Source organism: Monodelphis domestica, chromosome 4, assembly GCF_027887165.1.
Source record: "Monodelphis domestica isolate mMonDom1 chromosome 4, mMonDom1.pri, whole genome shotgun sequence".
Classification (NCBI taxonomy): domain Eukaryota; kingdom Metazoa; phylum Chordata; class Mammalia; order Didelphimorphia; family Didelphidae; genus Monodelphis; species Monodelphis domestica.
The window spans coordinates 394,658,317-394,678,344 of record NC_077230.1 but is presented as its reverse complement, the minus strand read 5'-3'; the positions used below and the strand labels follow the sequence as shown (position 1 = coordinate 394,678,344).

General features: G+C 45.6%; 1 protein-coding gene across 6 annotated transcripts in view; it reads left to right on the top strand.

The window, feature by feature from the left end:
* The first annotated feature begins 554 nt into the window (after positions 1-554).
* The window catches only part of TMEM51 (transmembrane protein 51), a 70,779-nt gene continuing 51,305 nt past the window's right edge, over positions 555-20,028 (top strand). For 4 of the 6 annotated variants that reach the window (XM_007491746.3, XM_056825271.1, XM_016422192.2 and 1 more), the window contains exon 1: positions 591-948. The gene's annotated coding sequence lies outside the window, so the exon portion shown is untranslated. Of the gene's footprint in view, positions 949-1,093; positions 1,652-20,028 lie in introns of those variants that run through there. The other 2 variants (XM_016422191.2, XM_056825272.1) reach the window with 2 other exon arrangements.

The window sequence follows — 20,028 nt, the reverse complement described above, 5'->3', positions numbered from 1 at the left end:
TCCAGAAATTCCAAGCCAAAAGGAAAATAATACAAGCAGCCAGAAAACAAAATATTGTGAAACCACAATTGGGATTACACAGGACCTAGCAGCTTCTACCTTGAAGGATAGAGAGGCATGGAATATGACAGCAAGGCAAGGGATCTAGGATGGCAACCAGAAAGCACATTTCCAGGAAAAATGAGCACAATACTCCAGGCAGAGCAAGTCACTTAACCCTACATGCCTAGCCCTTCTTCGGCTTGAAAACCAATCGATTCTAAGAGAAAGGTAAAGGTTTAAAAAAAATGCTTGAATATATATGAATGAGTGAGGGAGTGAAGACAGTATCCAGGAGACTGAAATGCCAGCAGCTGCACAAAGACTGTTACCAGAATGGGTAACCGTGTCGGTGAGAGTTTTCAGCTGACCCCTTGGCTCCTGGGCCACTCAGCCTGGGGTCCTCCCAGGGGTGCTAGGGGCCACACATCCTGGTTTCCACCAAGGGGAGGATTTCAGGGGTTCTTCCCCTGTCCCAGGCCTCCTCAGAGCCCCCTAGAAGGAGGCTCTAGGACCCGGCCAGGGGAGGGCAGGGCAGAGCAGGCGGGGCTGTCTGGAGCCCGGGGCTGATGGCGGGGCGTGGGGCTGGGAGGAGGACGAGAGCAGACTCGTTCTCTGTAGCTTCCTCCTTCTCCAGCTCCTCCCAGAAATCAGCTCTCCTTCCTTCTCTCTTGCACACTTGTGCACTCGCGTGCACACACTCACTCTCTTCTTTCCCCCCGCCTCCCGGCGGCGGCTGGAGGCGGGCCGGCGGGAAGCTGGGGTAGTCCGCCTGGAGGGCAGCGCCGAGCTCCAGCCAAGGTGAAAGAGGAGGCGGCTGAAGCAGGGAGGAGGAGCCCGATCAGCGGACCGACGGACAGACAGAAAGACTGCCGGGAGAGCGGCCCCAGGAGCGAACCGGCTGCGCAGGTGAGCGCCCTCCAGGTCCAGTCTGCACCCTTACAGACTCGAGCGGCCCAGGTGGAGCCGAGGAGCCGCGCCTCCGCCTCACGAGGCGTTCCGGGGGGGAAGGGGGGTCTCTGGGGTTCAGCTGAGGCTAAGGCAGGTCCGGTCGACCACTTCTCCCCAGTCCCTCTCCTTCTGTCGGGATGGTTGGGGTTGGGGCTACCCCAACCCCCAGCTCCCGGCTGCGCCAACCACGCCCCCCTTGGTGACTGGCCGCGGCCGGAGGCTTCGGCGTCCCGTTCTCCCCCACCGCGATCTCCTCCGCCGGGCCGCGCCGACCCCTCCCACCCAGGCTTCGAGGTGGGGGCCGCTGGGGGGGCAGCCCTTCCCCTGCCAGCCCCGGCTTCCCATCCCGTCCTTTTTGACCTGGATTCTGGATTCCCTGGGGAAGCGCTCAACCCTCAGCCTACCCCCTGGCAGGGACTTTACCCTCGGGCCGCCACCGCGGCACCAACACCCCCCCCCCATCCCCCAGCTTCTCCCGGCCTTCGGAGGAGAAGGAGGAGGCTTCGCCGAAGGGACCCGCCCCCGATCCCCGGACCCGGGCTTCCCCCGACTCCCTGCTCTCCCCACCCTCGCTATCGAGCCTTAGGGCCGAGGATCTGGGAGCCGATCCACCCCCCACCCCACCCCTCCCTGCCGTCACCCCGCTCGGTCAGCTGCGATGGTGAGTCTCCTTTTGAACTCTTGGTTTTCCCGGGCCAGAAGTTTCTGTTCGTGTTCGTTTTAAGCGGACTTCTCGAGGCTAGTTGGAATCGAGAAGGGGGGAGAGGAAGGGGGCTCCAGGGCGGAGGCAAACGCCGGGCTAAGTCCTTGGGATGAGAGCGCGGGGAGAGGCTGCTCTCCAGGGGTCTTGAAAATCAATTGACGAACAAAGCATTTACCAAGTAACAATTGTGTGCCAGCCATTGTCCTCTGGCTCCGCCAGGGGACACCGATGCGAAATTGGAACCATCCCACCCTCCCAGCCTTTCTGAAAGTTAGGACAGGACCTAGGATGGAATTTACTGCTTCTGTGACCTTGGGCAAGTCACTTCCCCAGAGGGCTCTTTGTTTTCTCAGGTGAAGCTATGAAATCTCTTCCAGATCAACATTTTCTGCCCATTCCATCAGTCACAATCTAGAGGGGACATTGACTGAGTGGAAACTCCCCAGGGTCTGAAGGAACTCATCCTTGCCATACCAGGGGACCCAGTCATTGCAAAGGTTCGCTGCAGGAGGACAGATAGGTAATGCATTAATAAAGCCCGGTTTAGGGGCTGGCCCCATGCTGGCACAGCTCTTATCCTGTACTTTACAACCAAAGTGCTTGTAACTGCTGTCAGGCTACTGCCCTAGAACCTTTGGCTCCAGCTGGATTCTCAAAATCTTGTATGCTTTTGGAGAAATGGTGTTTTCACAGGTGGTTGTTTTAAAAAAAACCCTCCCTTGAGTTCTCTCTCTCCTTTTTCCCTCCCTCCCTCCCTCCCTCCCTTTCTCCCTCCCTCCCTCCCTTTCTCCCTTCCTCCTTCCTTCCTTCCTTCCTTCCTTCCTTCCTTCCTTCCTTCCTTCCTTCCTTCCTTCCTTCCTTCCTTCCTTCCTTCCTTCCTTCCTTCCTTCCTTCCTGACAACTCTTAAAATAGAAGGGCTAGGCAAACAGGGCTAATTGATTTGCCCAGGGTCACACAGCTAGACAATGTCTAAGGTCAAATTTGAACCTAGGTCCTCTTGACTCTAAGCCTGGTGCTCGATATGCAGTGTTCCTGGCTCCCAAACACCCACCACCCTATTCCCCATTTCGTTTTAAGGGAACAACTTTCCCCTCCACTAGACAGGGCTGGACAAAGAACCACTCTTTGCTAACAAACAAGATTCCTTTCTAGGACAGCTTTGGTAGAGTAAATTTAGAGTTAGAGATTCTTGGGTTCAAATTCTGGCCCTACTATTTAAGTGACCTTGGTTTTAGACATTCACCCCATTCCCCCTCCCTTATATTTCTCCCCTTCCCACCACCATTCTTCTTATTTCCTTCCTACCTCTCTATAGGGTCTTTTAATCACACATACTTCCATTTCCCCTTCCTTATATTATTCCCTTTCCTATTTATGTGATCTTGGGCAAGTCACTCTTTGTCTATCAGTTTGTTCTTGTGTAAAATGAGGAAGTTGGACTTGACCTCTAAAGCCCTTCCCATCTGTAATTTTGTGAGTGTGGGAAATTCAGAGATCTGTTTATTTAGAAGAATGATATTAGAGCATAAATTTAGAGATGAAAGATACCTTGAGGTCATCTAGCTGGATCCCAATCATTTTATAGCTGAGGAAACTTAAGGACTGGAAACGTGGTTCTTCCCAGGGCCCTCCCTACAGGTTGTAAGTGAGCCTTTTGGCTGCAAGTCCAATGCCCTTCCTTCCTTCCCCACCTCTCTTTCTTTCTCCCTTTCTCTCTCTTCCTTCCTTTCTTTCTTCCTTCCTTTCTTCTTTTTCTTTTCCCCTTCCTTCCTCTCCTTCTTTCTCTTCTTCTTTCCTTTCTTTCTTCCTTTCTTTCTTATTTTTCTTCCTTCCTTCCTTCCTTCCTTCCTTCCTTCCTTCCTTCCTTCCTTCCTTCCTTCCTTCCTTCCTTCCTTCCTTCCTTCCTTCCTTCCTTCCTTCCTTCCTTCCTTCCTTCCTTCCTTCCTTCCTTCCTTCCTTCCTTCCTTCCTTCCTTCCTTCCTTCCTTCCTCCCTTATAATAGATACTAAATATGGGTTCCCAGACAGAAGAGATTTAAGAGCTAGGCTATTGGAGTTAAGTAACTTGTGCAGGGTCATAAAGCTAGGAAAGGTATGAGGTCAGATTTGAACCCAGGACCTCCTTTCTCCAGGCCTAACTCTATCCACTGAGTCCCCTAGCTGCTTAAACATGGGAGAAAGCTCTTAACCCTTATTAAAATATTCAATGTGGGAGCCATCTTAAAAAGAAGACACTTCCCAGTGTCTGTGACCAGACTGACAAGGGTTTGAGCTCTGCTCTTTTTAGCAAAGCTTCCAAGAGGCTTCTGTAGGATGTTGTAACCAGTTCACAAATCGATAGTTTCCCTGCTCTGGGGCACGGACGTCCCCTCGTCTGAGTGATCACAGTTCTGATGGGTCCACTTTTTTCTTATACAAATGTTTTTAGCCCGCAAGTTATTTCTTTGAATGCTGGATCTCAGATTTTTGCAGGCCACATGAGTCTGAGCCAAGAGAACTCTGCCTAGTTAGTTTAGTGGGTGTAGCCCTGAGGAGAAGATAGAGAAGAAGGAAGGAGGGATTTCCTACTCAAACTGGCTTTGAACAGTTTGCCTAGGGTGTTTTTAGTTTCTTTTTTAGCAATTCTCAAGTCATTTCTTTTACATCTTTACCTTCCTATCAATTTTAGGACAGAATTGTAGTAAGGGCTAAGGGCCAGGCAATTTGGGGGGGGGGGGGGGGGGGGCTATGTAACCTGCCCAGGGTCACACAGCTAGGAGGTGTCTGAGCTCAGATTCAAATCTGGGTTCTCCCAGCTCCAGGCTGGTCCTCTATTCACCATATTAGCCACCCCTCTCCTAAGTCATTTCAACAGTGACTTCTGGTACTCTAAGAATTCTTTCATTTCTGGGATAGTTAAAAAAAACAAATTTCATGATTTAAGATTAGGAGGAAGAATAGCCCAGGGCAAAATGTTTTGGATTTGAAATCTAAAGACCTAGGTTAGGGGGCCTGTCTCTGCCACTGACTACCTTTGTGATCATGAGCAAGTCATTTTACTTTAACTGGGCCTCAGTTTCCCCATCTGTAAAATGAGAGGTTGAACAAGATCAGAGATTTCAAACACAAAGCCTGGATACAGACTGCAACTGAGGTGCACCCAAACCAGATTATAATTTAATTTGGAAATAAAATAATATATAAAATAAAATATTAATAAAATAAAAATATAAGAAAACATAGATAAATATAAAATTTTAAAAGTAAGCTAATATTTGACTTACAGGGATCCTACTTACAAGATTAATGGGGCCCATTTCTCCTTGAATGTGGCACTACTGGCCTAGATGATGCCTGGGGTTCCTTCCAAAATCTGTGACTCCAAGATCACAATGAAAATGGATTTGATTCGATTTCAGGGGCATTGATTATCTCCAAATACCTCCGGGACCCTATTTGCAGTTGAGTGAGATTTCTTGAATAGGAGACAAATATTTTTATTTCTATAATCTTAAAGAAAAGGCTTAAATCACAAGTTCCCTATCCCACCCACACAAGAAGCTTTCCAAGGTTGGAGGAGACTGTGTGGGGCACTGGAAAGAATACTGACCTTAGAGTCATTGGACACGAATTTGAATCTTGGTTTTGCCACATTTGCCCTGTCTGGCTTTTGGCAAGTCACTTCCTTCTCAGAACTTCAGTTTCCTCATCTGGAAAATGAGAGGGTTGGGGTTGGGCAAGCTGACCTTTAAGGAGTCTAGTTCTATGATCCTATGAAACCAGCCTTGTTGAAGCTCTGAAATTCTAGGATTCTCTTCTCTGGGTTTTACTAGCACTAAAATGGCCCCTTTCTTGGGAGGAGAGTTTGATAGGGGAAGGCAGAAGCTCCAAGGAGGTAAAATGTGAGGAAAAGGAGGCTGGGGTTTTGCCCCATTGACCTGGCCAATTGGCTTTATAATACTACGTTATTCTAAGGTCTGCCAGATGCTTTCCTCATCATCCCTCAGTGAGTAGTATTAAGAGTCGTACGATTATTATTGTTGACTGAGTTTTTCAGATCAAGAAACTGCCACAGAAGTAGAAGGACTTGCCCAGTGTCACACAGCTAGTAAATGTTGGACCTGGAACCTATGACCTACAAGTTAGTGTGGTATGGTAGAAAGAACGTGTAGCTGTAATCAAAGGATCTGGCTTCAAATTCTACCGTTGCTGTTTACTGTATGACTTTGGGTAAATCACTTAATTCCCTGACCTTACCTATTATGTTATTGGGTTGAACTTGATGATTTCTCAGGTTTCTTTCTATCTATAGGTTTTTGTTTGTTTTGTTTTTTTAACCCTTACCATAAAGTGTGTATTGATTCCAAGGCAGAACAGTGGTAAGGGCTAGGCAATGGGTCAAGTGACTTGCCCAGGGTCACATAGCTAGGAAGTGGCTGAGGTCAGTTTTGAACCCAGGACCTCCTGTCTCTAGGCCTGGCTCTCAATCCACTGAGCTACCCAGTTGTCCCCTGTTTTGTTTTCTTAACTCTTACTTTTGTCTTATTAACAACTCTAAGATTGGGGGTTTTTTTAACTCTTTTTTTTTTTAAACCCTTACCTTCGGTCTTGGAGTCAATACTGTGTATTGGCTCCAAGGCAGAAGAGTGGTAAGGGCTAGGCAATGGGGGTCAAGTGACTTGCCCAGGGTCACACAGCTGGGAAGTGTCTGAGGCCAGATTTTAACCTAGAACCTCCTGTCTATGACTGGCTCTCAATCCACTGAGCTACTCAGCTGCCCCCTTTTTAACTCTTTTTATCTTAACTTTATCTTAACAATTCTAAGATAGAAGGACAAAGGCTAGGCCAAATGAGCTACTCAGCTGCCCCCCTTTTAACTCTTTTTATCTTAACAATTCTAAGATAGAAGGGCAAGGGCTAGACCAATGAGAGGCTAAGTAGATCTGCCTAGGGTCACCTAGCTGGGAAGTGTGTGAGGTCAGATTTGAACCCAGGTCTTCCAGACTCCAGGCCTGGTGCACTGCACTGTCCACTGTGCTACCTAGTTGCCCCAATATTCTGTTCTTTTCAAGTTAAAGTGACCAATTAGAGATTAACTAGGAACTTGAAAGAAATCAATCAATAGATATCTTATTTCTGGAGAAGGACTAGATGTATTATTTGTTGTAAAAAAAGTTAATTTTACCATGAAATAAAAATATTCATTCCACTATTTGCCTTATGTAGCTAAAAAAAATTCACACTGTGTCAGTTGTTACAGCTTGGGTCAGGCAGCAGGACGGACAGCTTGGTAGCACAGTGGATTGAGTGCTGGACCTGGAGTCCAGAAGACCTGAGATCAATGGACACTTACAGGCTGTGAGATCCTGGGCAAGTCATTTTACCCCTTTTGCCCCAGTTTCCTCATCTATAAAATGAGCGGGAGAAGGAAATGGCAGATGACTCTGTGGTCTGCCAAAAATACTCCAAATGGGCTCATGAAAAATAAGATGGAAACAGCTGAACAACTGTAGCGGTCCTTGTGGCGTAAGGGGCTTACCCTGTGCCCTGTGCTAAGACAAAAAAACAAAACCATCCTAGCTCTTGCTTTTTATTCGATCTCTGTGAATGCAAAATAAGTGCAATGTAACTTGGGGCGAGGGAGAGCATCCGGAGCCAGGGGGGTTGGGGAGGATGGAGAAGATGGTGCTTGGAGCAGAGTCTTGAAGGAAGAACAGCTTCCAAAAGATAGAGGGGAGACGGGGCAGTTTCAAGGCATGAGAAACAGGCAGTCCAAAGCCAAGGACTTGGGATGAGAGGTGGAGTGTTGCATGCAAGGAGCAGCAAGCAGGCCAGTCTGGCTGGACCCGAGGGTGTGTCGAGGGCTTGGGAGGAAAAGGGAAAGCTAACTGCTCAAACATGGCATAGCTGATACCCTCAGGTGGTCACAGAATTAGGACTGGAGGAAACTTGGGAGAGAGACCACCTAGCAGAGCCTTCTTCCAAAGTCTCTCCTGCCCATCCTCCTACAGATGTTGCTATGACTGTTGATCTAGGGCTTCTGGGTAGGGAGGAGCAGCTGCCCAAGGCTCTGGATGTTTTTTTTTTTCCTTCTAATATAAGAGAGCAGCAACAGGGGAGTTGCTTTAAAAGGACAGAGCTGCCAGTTGGAGAACTATTGGGCTGTGCCCAGATTAACATTCACTGCCTGTCAGAGAGAGTTCCCAGGAGACTGGTCCAGTGGAAAGAATGCTCGCTCTGAAATCAGAGAAAGGAGATTTGAATCCTGCCTCAGCCCACTAACTGTTTGTGAGGTATTGGGCAAGTGACTGTCCTTCAATGGGCCTCAGTTTCCCCCTCTCGAAAATAATGGGGATGAACCACCAGATGACCCCGAGAAACCATCTCACTCTAAATCTGTGATTCTCATCTTGGTCAAATCACTTCCTTTGGAGGTAAAATGAGGGAGCTGCCCAATGAGGGCCTTGGGTAAAATTGGAAACTTTGGGTCCTCTTGATTCAAGACTCGGTGATCTTTTTATGAAACCACCCTTCCTCCCTAGTTGTAGTATCAGGAGATCCTTGGTGTACGTTTTAATTATGGCACTGAGTCATTGAGGCTAGTGACAATCTCTCTGGTAGTTGGTTTTCTCATCTGTAAAATGGGATCTAACCCAGGAGCTGTTGAGAGAATGCCAAGTTCTCAGATGGCCTCCAGGTGACTTGCAGGTGGTCCAGGGCTCTCAGAGACCGTGCTTGTTCCAGTTTCTGGCTGGTCCTGCTGACCTCCAGAGGCTCTGAGTATGGGCCTGGCAGTGGGCTGCGGCACAGCTATCTTTCAGCCTAGTTATGTTTGGGAAGCCTCAGCCCTTAGCTGGGGGCAAGGTAGCAAGGCTGCCAGCTGCAGCTGTTCTCCGAAACACTGGCTTATGTTAAAAGAGCATCATGGCATGCGCTGATGGAGAGACAAAATTACCATCCTTGGAGTTGAATGTGGATGACTATAACATGGCACAGTTGTGACAGTTGGCAAAGTAGTGACAGCATGAAGGATCTTTTGGAGATGCCTTGGTTCTGCCCTCCAGCTTGCCCGAGTCTAGGTTCTCCCCAGTCCTTGCCTGGACAGAGCCAAGAACAGGCTGTACCTTCTCCAAGCTCCTGGGGGCATCACTCTGCAGAGTGCCTCCAGCTTCATCCTTGGTTCAGACCAACCATTCTCCCCACCCTGCAAATGCCAAAGAAATGCAATGTAATTTGGGGGGAGGGAGCCAGGGAAGGAAGGAGGAGGGAACGAATGGTCAGGAAAGATGGAGAAGATGGTGCTTCAAGGAAGAGAAGAATTCTAAGGGATAGAGGTAAGGAGGGAGCAATTTCCAGGCTTAGGAGACAGTCAGTCCAAAGACAAGGGGCTGGGATGAGAAGTGAAATGTTGTATGCAAAAAATAATAAGCAGACCATCATGGCTGGACCCAAGAGTGTGGGTCTCCCCCCACCCCCTTTTTTAAACCCTTACCTTCTATCTTAGAAGCAACACTGCATATTAGTTCCAAGGCAGAAGAGTGGTAAGAGCTAAGCTATGGGGGTTAAGTGACTTGCCCAGGGTCACACAGCTGGGAAGTGTCTGAGGCTAGATTTGAACCTAGGACCTCCCGTCTCTAGGCCTAGCTCTCAAGCCACTGAGTCACCCAGCTGCCCCGGAAACTTTCTAACACTGACACAGAGGATTGCCTCTGAAACATGTGCTCCTCCAGTTACCTGGGGCTCTAGCAGCCCAGAGCCACCCAGAGAGTAAGGGGATCCTAGATCTAGGAGATGGGTCCTTTATCTACTTTGCTATGCTGTCCCTTTTTGACATCTCTTCAAATGACCATTTTCTTTTCTTCTTCAACCTCCAGTAACTCCCAGCTGTTGGGGACAAGGCTTGCCTTTAAGCGGGAAATTGAGTGGAAATGAACATGAGGCTTCCCCAGGCGCTAGAGCTCTTGGGCAGTAACTAAAAGGAGAAGTCACAGGATCATCTGGAAAGTACTTGATAAAGATCATGGGGCTTCAGAAGGGGCCCGGGATGGACAACTGGGAAGAGGGCTAGTTGTCTTGTCAGATGGCCTTGTGACTTGGGGGAAGGATCTTGGCTGCATTTTCCACCGATCCTCTGGTAGTCTCATTTTGAGATAATTCATCAAATGCCTATTTATCCTCTCCGTGTATTCTTTGACAGTTTTTAACCTCATCCTGCTATGGCCTCATGTGGTGCTTAGGAAATAGGAATTTAGCGTTAGGAAACGAGGATGGCAGATCAGAGTTGAAAGGAACCTTAAAGATGGTCTGGACCAATTCCTCCCACTTTAGATGAATGTGGAGTTCTTTACAGAGGAGGAGTTAAATGATCTATCCCGGGTTACACAGTATCAGAGGAAGAATTTGAACCCATGTCCTCCAACTTGAAATGCAGTGCTATCTCTGTCCAGAAGAATCAAAACTAAGTAGATTTTTTTTAAGTCATGAGACAAATAAGAAGTAAAACAGGAATTTTTCTCATCTCATGAACCACATTTGGGATTAATGGACTTCTAATTCAAACTTTGCTGTTTGCCTGGTTGAAATGGACTTGGGGACCCCTGGGCTTTAACAGCCATTAATCTAGGGGGCAGCTGGGGAGCTCAGTGGATGGAGAACCAGGTCCAGAGATGGGAGATCCTGGGTTCAAATCTGGCCTCAGATACTTCCTACCTGTGTGACCCTGGGCAAGTCATTTAACCCCCATTGCCTAGCCCTTACCACTCTTCTGCCTTGGAACCAATACCCAGTATTGATTCCAAGACAGAAGGCAAGGGCTTAAAAAAAACCCCACAAAACCATTGATCTCGTCTAACTCCCTCAGTTTTGTTCCTCAAGTTGTTTTTCAGTCATGTGCCCCATTTGGGGTTTTCTTGGCAGAGATGTTGGAGTGGTTTGTCATGCCCTTCTCCAGATCTTTTTACAGAGGAGGAAACTGAGGCAAATGGGGTTTGGGGTTTACTTGGCAGAGATGTTGGAGTGGTTTGTCATGCCCTTCTCCAGATCTTTTTACAGAGGAGGAAACCGAGGCAAATGGGGTTTGGGGTTTACTTGGCAAAGATACTAGAATGGGAGGCAGCTAGGTGGCTCAGTGGATTGAGAGCCAGGCCCAGGGATGATAGGTCCTAGGTTCAAATCTAATCTCAGACACTTCCCAGCTGTATGACCCTGGGCAAGTCAGTTAACCATCATTACCTAGCTCTTATCACTCTTTTGCCTTAGAACCAATACACAGTATTGATTCTAAGAGAAGAAGTTAAAAATTAAAAAAAAAAAGATACTAAATGGTTTGCCATTTCCTTCTCCAGCTCATAAGACAAATGAGGAAACTGAGGTAAACAGTGTTAAGTGACTTGCCTAGGGTCATATGGCTAGTAAATGTCTGTAGCCAGATTTGAACTCAGGAAGAGGAGTCTTCCTCTATCCACAGAGTGATCTAGCTACCTCACCTGGTGCATAATAAATGCTTGTTGACTGACTGGCTAATTTCATTCTCTTTAATAATGGAGACAAAGATGAGTGAAAAATCTCTAGATGAGGAAATCAAGTCTGCAAATGCAGAGCAGCCAGTGAGGGTCTTAGAGGGTCTCTGAGAGGTTAGGTGATTTGTCCCTTACACCCTTAACTCTGGGGCCAGCTCTAACCACTCTACTCTCCTGAGAGCTTAGGACCCTGGCACATTGTTATCAGTTCCCTTCCCTTCTCAATCCCAGACTCCTCTGTTTCTTGCAGCACTCAGCCTAGAGCCACTAGGAAGCCTCTGTTGGTCCCCCCCCTCCCCACCCCCACTTAGGGCTTTCCCCCTCCTCTGCCCTGCATTTATTTGCATCATTTATTGATCCCTCCCACCCCAGAAGACTGCACATCCTCCAGGGCAGGGTCCATCTTTCACTTATCTCTGTCTCACCTGTTAAAGAGATTACAGGGAAGACCTGGGGAGCCCCAGAGAGTTCTGCGCAGTCTCTGAAGACTGCTAGAGCTTTGCCCCAGCCCAGGTCCCCAGCACACACCGTCTCAGCCAGGAGTGGCTTTTAACTATGGACCGAACCTCAGAGTTATTTGGATGGTAGAAATCCTAAAAGACTCAATGGAGCCACCATGACTCAAAATTAATTGCCAAATTAATTTGATTCAGCCATGGGCACTCCTACTATGGGCATTCCCTCGCCCATAGTAGGAACTTCGCAGATACTGGTGGCTTGCACCTTCAACCCTCTCTCGAGGGAAGGGAGAAGGATCTTGGGTACCAGAAAAGCTAGCAAGCCGTGGCTTTTGGAGACGGGTGTCTTTTGTGCCATCCCATGCCCAGCTTGCCAAGAGCGATGCCCAGGGTCCTCGTTGGCACCAAAGATATGGTTTGTTGACACTTAGAAGGTGTAGTCACTCACTTCCCCCTTCTGGGCTGGCACTGAGAGACCTCTAATAGTATGACAGCACGGCTAATTACCATTTGGAGGCTAGCACTGATGGTTTGGGACTGCCTTTGAGTAATTATTGTTTTGAAAACAGTGATGGAGCCTGACAAATACCAACACTTCAGGGTAAACAATCTCTCACCATCTGCCTCCCTTTTGGCTGTGCTCTGCTAACTTGATTTGCTTGGGCTGGGCACACTGAGAAAGGGAGGGAGGAGGGACTGGTTTTTGCATCGGAACATTCTGGCTTGGTTGGAATATTCCAGCATCAACCTTTAGGGTGTGAGGGGCAGTGGAGAGGGAGCTTCCAGTGTGATAACTCCCTCCACCAAGCCGACCAGTGCCTTGCCTTCAAGAAAATTGCCTGAGACCATTGGAAGGGTAAGTGAGCCACCTTTGCTCCCAGCTAGAATTTGCCAGAGGCAGGACTCTTAGCTGGGAATTCTGAACTCGGGCTGGCTCCCTGTTTCCCAGGCCAGGATGCTTCTTTGAATTTCCAAAAGGCTTTCTCCAGCTCATTTGACAGATAGGAAAACTGAGGCAGAGTGAAATGACTTGTCCAGGGTCACACAGCTAAGAAACTGGAGTGGTTTGCCATTTTCTTCTCCAGCTCATTTGACAAATAGGAAAACTGAGGCGGAGTGAAATGACTTGTCCAGGGTCACACAGCTAAGAAACTGGAGTGGTTTGCCATTTCCTTCTCTAGTTCATTTTACAGATAGGAAAACTGAGACAGAGTGAAAGGACTTGTCCAGAGTCACACATCTAAGAAACTGGAGTGGTTTGCCATTTCCCTCTCCAGCTCATTTGACAGATGAAGAAAAAGAGGCAAACAGGGTTAAGTGACTTGTTCAGGGTCATATAGCTAGAAAGTGTCTGAGGCTAGATTTGAACTTAGGAAGATGAGTCTTTCTGACTCTAGGCCCAGCACTCTATGCATTGTACCACTTAAAACTGCCTATATCAGTGCCTAATACATGTTTATTGTATACGTAATTCAGTGTAAATCCATCGCTTTTATAAAGAACAGTTTAATTTATGGTGGTCGGCTCATTACTTTTTCTTGAAACTCATCTCAGTCAATCAGCAAGCATTTCCCAAGTGTCCCAGAATTCCTAGTTTTTAAAGCTTAAAACTGCTATCAGAGTTGGGGGATCCCATAGAATAGACGCTTGTTACTTGCTTGGCATTGTACTAAGTACTGGAAATACTTTCCCCTGTCTCCCAACAACAACAAAGGCTTTAAGGTTTATGAATCTACAATAACCCTGTATGGAAAGTAATGCAAATATTATTATTATTATTTCCTTTTAAAGTAACTGAGGCCCAGAGGGGTTAAGCAATTTTCCCAAGGTCACACAGCTAGGTAAGCATCAAAGCTAGGATCCTGAAGTTGAGGCTGTGTTTTTTTAAACTTTAAAGTCCAAGTCTGGAGGGTTAAGCAAAGAGGGAAAAAAAGTGAGAAAATAAGTCTCTTATCCTACTCTACAATGTTGTTGGTTTAGGGGAGCTTTGTTTTGACAATAACTCTATTTCCATGCCATATATAAATCATTTGCTTACCAAATTTGCAGAGACACCAAGCTAAGTGGGATTGATAGCATGCCAGAGGACAGAGGCACAACCCAAAAAGATCTCAGTAGATCATAATGTAGGGCCAGATATTTCAGTTAAATGAGATGTTCTGGGCTAAATGTAAAGTCATAAAAGTTTACATCGACTCTATAAGTAAAAAGAATTGACTTATATGAAGGATGTATGATTAGATAATTTGTCTGAAAAAGTATAATAATGATATAGTCACATTTCTACAGGGCTTTAAGGTTGGCAAAGTATTTTTCAAATAGCTCATTTGATCCTTACAACCATTCTAGAAGGTAGATATTAGTAGGTGGAAACTGAGGCTGACACATACATGGCTGTTAAGTGACTTGATCAAGTAACCCTATTTGCCTAGCCCTTGCCTTTCTTTCTGAGAGTTGTTACTAAGAAAGTAAGGATTTAAAAAGAGGGGGAAACTACTTGGCATAGTGGCTAGAGTGTAAGGCCTGGATTCAAGAGAACCTGGGTTCAAATCTGGCCTCAGACACTTCCTAACTCTGTGACCATGGGCAAGTTACTTAACTTGCTTAGCCCCTGCCCTTCTGTCTTAGAGTTGTTACTGAGACAGAAAAGCAAGGGTTAAAAAAATGACTTGCACAGAGTCATACAACTGGAAAGCGTCCAGGCAGAATTTGAATTCAGGTCTTGGTGACTTCAAGTCCAGCATTCTTTTTTTAAACCCTTACCTTCCATCTTAAAACAATTCTATGTATTGGTTTTAAGGCAGAAGAGCAATGGGGGTTAAGTTCCCAGGGTCACACAGCTAGGAATTGTCTGAGGCCAGATTTGAACCCAGGATCTCCCATCTCTAGGCATGGCTCTCAATCCCCTGAGCCACTTAGCTGCTCTCAAATCCAGCATTCTTACCTACTGTGTCTACCTATTTCGGTAGTCTTGCTAGCTCAGTGCTTCAGCATTGTGACATGGTGGCCCAAAATAAACCAGAAAAGAAAGCTAATGTGACTACAGGCTGGGATCAGAGAGACTTCCTTAGGTAAGAGAGGTCATAGTCCCACTGCTCTTTGTCCTACTCATTCCATATCTGCAGTATTGTTCTGACCCTGACCATATTTTAAGGATAGGAAGAGTGCCTAGAAGGGGGTGGCCAGAATCCTGAAGGGTTCTGTAAAAGGGAATTCTTTGTTCTCTTTGAGTTTACACTGCTGAAAGTGAATTCTTTATTGTCTTTGCCTAGTTGGAGCTAACACTTTGGTAAACAATAACTTAAGTACCCCTACTTAGTACATCACTAGATTATGAAGACAGGATTAACTCTCCTTTGTCTACCTTTTGACTGAATCAACAAAAGCTTGAACTAGGTGGAGGAGCTCACAAACCACTTAGAGAATTCACACCCTCATAATCTCAATCAGCCAGAAATCTGTGAACCCTTTTGATGAGAATTCACACCCTCAAAGGTGAGAAGTAGATCCAACAAATATTGCCACCTGGGCAGTGCTAGACAATTTGGAAGGTGTGATTGGCCCCTGTGAAAAGGGGAAGGGGCAAGAGGCCACTATAAAAGATCCTAAATTTCTGGGGCTGAGGAAGTCAGCTTCAAGGAGTTGGACTTCAAGCAGGAAGTCAGCTTAAGAAAGAAGGTCGGCCTCAGAAGTCACCTTCAGCTCAAGTCATCGTCTTGACCTGCCTCTTGGAGGGAACTTGGGTGAGTGAATAGCTGGCTTTCCCTTCCTGTCTTCTGGAGAGAGTTTAATTCCTGTGGAAGGTCAATAAGTCCTGGATGAGGAGGTTAATGTCTTTTCTACCTTTTTGTATTTCTCTACTTTCACTCTTTCCACCTCTTTTGTAAATAAAAGCTATTAAACAACTAACAATTTGGACCTTCCAGAAGTCAAAAGAGCTTTCTCTAGAGATAATATCCCCCCTCCCTTGTTCATTGTAGGTGCACAGGCAGAGATTAGGGGACCACTTTTGGGGGGAGATATCAGAAAGGAGTCCCAGTTAGATTCAGTGGCCACGGGAGATCCTTTTCCAATTTTGAGATTCAATGCAATTCAGTAAATACACATTGATGCTCCTTTGTATAAGGTATAATATGAGGAGCTAAGGATACAGATCCGGAAATAAGACTATTTTTATCTCAAGAAGTTCAAATTCTAATGGGAGGGAGGCAACGTATACAAAGATAAACCATTCCAGGCATTTCCAGGCATGTGGAAGAGATCCCATAAACTGGGAAAATTGGGAAAAGGAAGTAGGAAATAACCAGAGGTAGCAGTCGGGCTTGGGGAACAGTGTGAGACAGAATGTCCTGTACTTTGAACCAGGAGTTCAGTTTAACTGGAACATAGCTAGTGTGATGAAATGTCTACTATGTACCAGGCACTGTGCTAAGCACTTCATAATTATTATCCCATTTGATCCTCACAACAAACCTGGGAAGTAGATGCTATTATTATTATCCCTATTTTATTGATGAGGAAACTGAGGCAATCTGGCTAAGTGACTTGCCCAGGGTCACTCAGCTAGTAAGTGCCTGATGCTGGATTTGAACTTGGATCTTCCTGAGCTTAGTGCTGCACTATGCCTCAGTGAAAGGGAAAATAATGTGAAATCTTTTTTTTTTTAAGCCTTTATCTTCTATCTTAGAATCTTGCTTCCAAGGCAGAAGAGCAGTAAGGGCCAGGCAGATGGGATCAAATGACTTGCCCAGAATCCCACAGCTAGGAAGTATCTAAAGTCAAATTTGAACCCAGGACCTCCCATCTCCAGATCTGGCTCTGTATCTGCTGAACCATCTACGTGCCCCAATAATGTGAAATCTGACTCCAGGGTTAAATAATTTGCCCAGGGTCACAGATACTAGCTACGTGACTCATTTCACTTTGTTTCAGTTTCCTTATCTGCCAAATGAACTGGAGAAAAAAAAGCACAAACTACTCCAGTATCGTTGCCAAGAAAATCCCACATGGGATCATGAAGAGTCAGATGTGACTGGAACAACGAAACAACCACCTGAAGCTGGCACCAGATCATAAAGGGTTTTAAATGCTAAACAGAGTGCAGGGACACCTTCTAAGTCACGAGGGTTAAGATTGTCCTGCCTGCATCGCCCCTGCGAAGTAGAAAAGGCAGGTAAAATTTTTTGCTCTCCCTTTATACCAGAGAAGAAGGCTGACTTTTTCCTTTTTCATAGGTTATTAGACAGTAAAGTACATACTCGAAAGGTAATATTCTATGTAACATTTTAAGATATCTCTCCAATTGTAGCCTTCGGGGGTCACCTACTGGCTTTCACAAACTTTCACTTGTAAAAAATGGGGTATAAGGGGGCAGCTGGGTAGCTCAGTGGATTGAGAGAGACCTAGAGACGGGAGGTCCTAGGTTCAAATCTGGTCTCAGCCACTTCCCAGCTGTGTGACCCTGGGCAAGTCACTTGACCCCCATTGCCTAGCCCTTACCACTCTTCTGCCTTGGAGCCAATACACAGTATTGACTCCAAGACAGAAGGTAAGGGTTTTAAAAAAATTCAAAATAAATTAAAAAATGGGGTATACTTCTGCTATTAAAATATGTTAACTTTATGCTAATACTATATATGTATTTTATGCATTTCTGGGTTTCTAAACCTTTTCTGTGTCACCTTCGGTTTAGCTTCTGCAAAACTCCCCACGAAATTCCCATTTAATTTCTTATGGGTCAGTATGTCCAAACCGTGATGGGGCAAGTCTCAATGTGGAGGGGATACTTGTACTTTCTATTCTGTCCTAGACACTGAGGGGAGTCATTTCAGCTTCTTGGGTAGCCCAGTATGTCAAGTTAAACAATCAAGCTATAGGAAGGGAGGCAGCGTGGCACCATGGGAGGAGTGTGTTGGTTTTGAAACCTAAACATTTGGGTTTGAATCCTAGCCTTCACCCTACTTGTTTAACCTTAGGCAAATCACGTTTCCTCACTGGCACTCAGTTCCTTCATTTGCAAAGATTGGGCTAGATGGCCTTGGATGGCCTTTCCAGCTCATGAAATTAGAGGCATTTAACTTGAAAAGAGAGGAGGCAGGGGGCAGCTGGGTGGATCAGTTGGAGAGTCAGAGCTAGAAATGGGAGGTCCTGGATTCCAAACTGACCTCAGACACTTCCCAGCTGGGTGACCCTGGGCAAGTCACTTGACCCCCACTGCTTAGCCCTTACCACTCTTCTGCCTTGGAACCCATATATAGTATTGATTCTAAGATGGAAGGGAAGAGTGTAAAAGAAAAAAAAAAGAAAGAAAGAAGAGAGGGGAGGCAATTGTGTGTGGTAATGCAGGTCCCAGATACAAACTCAAATTCTGAGCAGTGAAAACCACGTTTTCTGAGAGACTCTTTTAAGAAAATTTAATTATAAATATTATTATCAACAACAGACATTTCAGTGCACAACAAACAAGATTCATATACTTGTTGTGTACAGTTGAATTTTTTCTAACATTTACTCATTTTGGCAAGAAGTAACCAAATTGCCCTGTTTTCAAATGCCTTGTTGATGCTTTTCTTTTTCTTTCTTCTTTCTCCTTCCCCTCTCTGCTTTTTCTTTTCTTTTGATCTTCAGTGTTCTTTGCTCCTCATTGTGGCATTCTCTGTGGGTAAGAAGAACTGAGAATACATTTTAGCTTGGTATAAGGAAGAATTCCAAAACAATTAAAGCTGTTCCATTGTGAGATTGCTCCATGGATGGGGAATGACCAGGTATTGGTGATACAGTAGAGAATATTTCTGTGTTAGGAAGAAAGTTGGACATTAACATTTTTTATTTTTCTTATACCTTTACCTCCCATCTTGGAGTCAATACTGTGTATTGGTTTCAAGGCAGAAGAGTGGTAAGAGCTAGGCAATGGGGGTTAATGACTTGCCCAGGGTCATATAGCTAATAAGAAAGCCAGATTTGAAACCAGGACCTTTAGGTCACCTAGCTGCCCCCTTGGACAATGTTTAAGACCTATCCAAAAGGGAGAAGCTAAGGTTTACTCTCTGTCTGTGTTAGATGCATAAGTAGAGGGATACAGTTGAAATGCAGTGGGATTTGGAGTCAAAAGACCTGGGTTCAAATTCCGACTGCTTTATTTATCTCTGTGACCATGGACAAGTCCCTTACTCTCTTTAAATCTCCATTTCTTTATTTATAAAATGAGAGGAGTGGACTTAGTGACTTCCAAGGTCCTTCCAGCTCTACATCTGTGAACCCAAGATGGCGTCATGAGACCACTTCCGATTACTGGTTCTGCCACTGACCACAGAATGAATAACCAGAGAAGCCTCCTTTGTGCTTTCCACAAACAAATTAATTGGCCTTTGGAGAACCCAAACAGATACATCAGAGTAATCAGTTTTCCTGGATCCAACTGTTCTTTGGCATTCTTGCCCGGCTGTGAAAAGATGGATTGGTGGTCAGCTGATCCTTGCCACTGACCAGGCCTTCTGAGTAATATTGTACCAAGTCTGGCTGTCCTACAGCTAAACTCTGGTGACATTAATTTTGGGTTGACTCAGTTGGGTAGATCTGTGTGCTCTTTGAAGCTCCCATTTTGGATACAATCCAGTTTAGTCGGTTGGCTATCATCATTTACCACAGATAGCCATCACTCCAGTGCAATAGAGAGTAGGCTAGATTGGGAGCTAGGAGATCTGGATTTGAATCTTTTATTTTTAACTGAGTGACTTTTGCACTGGCTGACTCATTTTGTAGTTATGCTGACCTGAGTTCAAATCCTGCCTCAGATACTTAATTAGTTGTGTGATCTTAGGGAAATCATTTTCTCCTTCCAACCTCAGTTTCCTCATCTGTAAAAAACTGATAAAAATAGTACCTTCCTCCTAGGGTTGTTGTCAAAATCAAATGAGATAATATTTGTAAAATGCTTTGCAAACTTTAATTTAAATACTAGCTATTATTACTATCATTCTTATCATTGCCACTTCATCTCAGTCTTAGTTTCCTCTTCTATCCATTTAGGCTAATGATGCCTTCGGTACTTATCTCATGGGATTGTTGTAAAGCTTAAATGACTTGATGTCTCTGAAACTTTGTAGACCTTAAAGTGCCATCAATCTTGTGGCTTGTCATTATCTTCATCTTCATCCTCATCCTCATCCTCATCCTCATCGTCATCTTCATCATGATCATCATGATCATCGTCATCACTAGCTACCATAACCCCCTTTTGTTTTTGTTGTCGCTTTTGTATCCCAAGCTCTGAAATGAGAGTCCGTTGTGGGCACCCTCAATATCCATACCCTAAACGTGAGCAAACCTGCCTCTAAAAGGCATTTCTCATGCTTCTCCCCACTGTCCTTTTGACAGCTAC